A 4,801-nucleotide genomic window follows, 5' to 3' on the forward strand; every position below is an offset into this window, starting at 1 on the left:
TCTTACTCCCAGCACCTACATGGCGACACATAACTATCTATAGCACCAGTTTCAGGGGATCTGTCTCTGCCAGGCACTCAGTGCACACAAGTGGTGCTGACATACAAGCAGATGAAGTATCCATGCACATAAAATCATAATAATTTTACTTATAATAAATTGGCCAGGAATCCAGTTAGTTCTAAGTTTATAGGTATTAGTGGAAGTTAAGGCTAAATGCTTTTCTCCTGTGTCCTGGTTGGTGTTTTGATCCTCGGATGAGGAATTGCCTCTACCAGTCTTGCCTGTAAACACCCCCATGGGGGAACTTTCTTCATTAATGATTGATGTGGGAGGAGTCGGATCACTGAGTGGCTCATTTCTGGGCAGGTACCCTGGGTTGTATATGAAAGCAGGATGAACAAGCCATGGATGGCAAAAGCAGCTTTCCACCATGGTATCTTGCTTCATTCTAAACTCCTCTTTGAGTTTCTGCTGTGGCTTCCCTCAGTGATGACCTGTGAGCTGTAAGCCAAAATAAACCCTTTTCTACCCCCAAGCTGTTTTTGGTCAGTGTTAAACACAGCAACAGGGAAGTAAACTGGGGCCAACTAGTAGTCACATGGTATTCCAAGTCTTACCGTGTTATTTGTATTTCATGACTGGATCATATTGCTAGAAAAAGCCACGGACTAGAAAGTGCATTTGTGCCTTAATATATTTGCTACAATAACAGTTTTTTAATCTTTACCTTAAAATTACTTAGTAGTGTATAGTTTATATAAAAGTACAATCCAAGGGGCTGCCGTACATGACTCAGTTGCCGAAGGGCTTGCTTTGTATGCAGAGAATCCAAGTTGGGATCCCTAGCACCCACATTTTAAAAAAGCATAGTAGCACAGGAGTTGTAATCCCATCACTGGGTTGGGAGACATTAAGACCCCCCAGGGACTTGTTGGGCAGCAAGTCTCGGCAGTGTGTGAGCTCCATTTACACTAAAAGAACCTGCCTCAAATTGGGGAGTTATGTTCGTCAGCAGAGTTCAGTGGTAAGTCACCCTTGTACAAGTAAATAAATTCCCACCTATGCTCACACAGGCTACCCCGATTAAATGCAGTGTGTCATAAACAAAAGAGACATGTAAATAGAAGGAAGGGGTTCAGTAGGAGGGTCGAGCAGTTGAGAGAACAATAGGGAAAAAGCACGATCCAAGTCACATGTATATGTGTGTGTTTGTGCAAATGAAATTGTGAAAGAATTTTTTTGTAAAGCTAGAGAAAGGATCTGGAGTTAATAATAACATTGGCTGCTCTTTCAGAGGACCTGGGTTCAATTCCCAATCTCGGAATGATGGCTCACATGTGTCTGTAACTCTAGTTCCAAGGGATCTGACTCCCACTTTTGGCCACCATGGGTACTGCACACTCATGATACATAGATATACATGCATGAAAAAAGCAATACACATGAAACAATAATAAAAGTATTATCAGTTATTTGTTTATTGGAAGGGGACATAGGAAGGAAAGCAGTGTCACAGTGTCAATCACTGGCCTCTACATAACACACATGGTCAGGAGAGACATGGACTAATACAAACTACACACACACACACACACACACACACACACACACACACACACACACACACACACACACACACACACACACACAGAGTGGGGGCAGGTGGTAAGTGTATTACCATAGCCATACATTTATCAGGGAAATGGTAGTCTTTTTGGATTTGAGAGTATTTTGTCAAAATATCACCAAACTGTTCTAGGTAATATTTTCTTTTGTCAAGTCCTTCTGCACAAAAGATTTCCTATTGGGGTCTAGTTAAATCTAGCGATCAAAGGGAGAGACATATACAGATTATTGTTGCAGAAATGTGTATTTGTCAGATGAAGGCTTTTAGGATACATCATATATCTGCGATTAAATGCGCAATAAACATCCAGATAGTGAGGGCTGAGGAGATAGCTTAGCTGCTGAGAGCACTGGCTGCCCTGTAGCACCCACTTGGTGGCACACAACCATCTCTAACCGCACTCCTGGCGGATCTGATGCCCTCTTCTGGCCTCCACAGGTACTGCATGAATGTGATACTCAAAAGATCGATGCAGGCAAGCACCTACATGTCAAATGAAAAAAATCCAGCTCTGACAATGGACTGCCTGGTAGAAGCGTGGAGGGTGACAGTGCTGAGCAGTGTGCACTATGGAGTGACCTAGCTCAAGAGGTTTCAGAGGGGAACACTAATCAGTAACTGGGGTAGAGATCATTGTGATGGTTTAGCAAAGGGTGAGGCTGCTTTTTGCTCTTGTTTTTGCTTGAGGCTAAGTGGAGGAGTCATGAACTAATTTCTTTGGCAGAGGAGATCTTAATATCGACTCTGTCGTGTGATTATTAGTGATCACCCATTCATACCTACAGTGAAAAAAAAGGAACCAAAAAAATGCAAAATGTACAGTTTGAGAAGAAAAGGAGCACCAGGAAATTGAATGCTGGAGCCAAGTCTTTGTGCTGAAAGAGACGTGGAAAACCCTGGTACAAAGTGAAATAAAGTAGGTGATGCCCTCAGAGTAAGACCCACCCTAGCTATTTCTGCAATATGTCAAATAAAAAGACCTAAAGAATTTTATGATCCTGAAAATGAAACAACAAATCAAAAGCTTATGCAAAGGTAATTCAAGAAAAGGGCCATGTTCCATCCCAAAAGGTAAGCTGAACTTTGCAGCATCGGACACATGGTTCTGGCTTTAGAGTCATAAAAGATACACTAGTAAAGGGATTGTTACACTCTTCCTCTGTGGTTAAGAAGAGGTACAGTGGCTAGGCATGTAACAGGGGAGTCTCTACATGGGGACGCTGAAAAGCCATTGCATAAAGCTATGAAAGTGATGCCTGGAGTGCAGTCAGGATTCCACAACGTTGGAGATGCCAGAGCTGCGGAGGTGCCTGCCAGGGAGAGCTGCAGGACAGGGAGTGCAAGCAGCCCAAGAGAGAGAACGGGTTGCAGTGCGCAAAGGTGGAGCGTGGAGCATTCTATGCCCTTTGACATGGTGATAATGGATTTGGAGTTTGCCCTGTTGGGTTTTTATCTCCTTTTGACTCAGCATTTCATCACTGTAACTCCATTCTTTCTTTTTGGAATGGTAATATGTGTGCTGTGCCATTGTGTGCAGGAAATATGTAATTTACTTTTTTTTATTTTATAGGGGTTGCTATACGTGCATACATAGAACACGTGCAGATAAGGATGTCAGATGTTCTGCTCGGTCATTATCTCCCATATTACCTTGAAATTGGAGCACTCAAAGACTCTGAAACTATGACTAGAGGCCACCAAGCCCTGGCAATTCTCTCGCCACTCCCTCACTCCCTACAGTAAACTGTTACAGGAACAATCGAATACACACACACACACACACACACACACACACACACACACACACAGAGAGAGAGAGAGAGAGAGACAGAGACAGAGACAGAGACAGAGACAGAGACAGAGACAGAGAGACAGAGACAGAGAGGTTCTTTTTCCGACAGAAGAGCTCGATATTCAAGCTTAGGTTCTCATGCTTGTTTTGCAGAATTTTTTACCCACAAAGCCAACTCCCCAGTTCCTGGGTTTTTGTATGTATGTCTCCTCTGTTTCTCTCATCTCTTCTCTCTTCTCTCTCTCTCTCTTCTCTCTCTCTTCTGTCTCTCTGTCTCTCTCTCTGTCTCTCTCTGTCTCTCTGTCTCTGTCTCTGTCTCTGTCTCTGTCTCTCTCTCTCTCTCTCTCTCTCTCTCTCTCTCTCTCTCTCTCTCTCTCTCTCTCTGTGTGTGTGTGTGTGTTGGTTTGAAGTAAATGGCCCCCATAGGCTAACAGGGAGTGCCACTGTTAGGACTCGTGGCGTTGTTGGAGTAGGTGTGACTTATCAGAGGAAGCACATCTCAGTCTCTTCCTGCTGCCTTTGAATCCAGATGTAGAAGTCTCAGCTGCTTCCCCAGTACCATGTCTGCCTGCATGTTGCCATGCGTCCTGTTGTGACAACAATGCACTAAACCTCTGAACTGCAAGACAGACCCAATTGAATGTTTTTTTTTTTAATAGGAGTTGCAGTGGTCATGGTTTTCTTCACACCAATAAACTCTTAATTATTAAGAGTCATTTTGGAAGAGGGAACCTCAATTGAAAAGTAGTCCCACCAGATTGACCTGTAGTAAGTCTGTGGTGCATTTTCTTGATGGATGATTGATTGGGGTGGAGCAGGCTCACAGTGGGCAGTGCCACCCTTGGAATTGTATTCCTGGCTGCTATAGGAAAGCAAACTGAGCAAGCTACAGGGAGCAGCCTGTAAGCAGCACTCCTCCATGGTCTCTGTTTTAGTTCCTTCCTCCAGATTCCGACTCTGATTGAGTTTCTATTGTAGTTTCCCTCAGTGATGGACTGTGATGTAGAACTGTAAACTGTAATAAACCATTTCCTCCCTAAGTTTCTTTTGGTTTTGTTTTGTTACAAAATAGAAACCCTAAATAAGACAGAGAGGAAAGGGCTTGTTTCTTAGCCTACACTTCTAGTTTACATTCCATCATAGAGTATTCGGCACAAGAAATCAAACAGGGGGACTGGAGAGAAGCCTCGGAGTTAATTAAGAGCACTTGTACTTCTCACAGAGGACCCAGTTTTGATTCATAGCCCCACATGTAACCCCAGTTCTAAGGGGTTTAATGTGGTCCTGACCTCTGTGGGTACTAACCACACACATGGTGTACATATAGGCATTCAAGAAAAACATTTATATATGTAAAATAAATCTATTTTTAAAAAGAA

Source organism: Rattus rattus, chromosome X, assembly GCF_011064425.1.
Source record: "Rattus rattus isolate New Zealand chromosome X, Rrattus_CSIRO_v1, whole genome shotgun sequence".
Classification (NCBI taxonomy): Eukaryota; Metazoa; Chordata; class Mammalia; order Rodentia; family Muridae; genus Rattus; species Rattus rattus.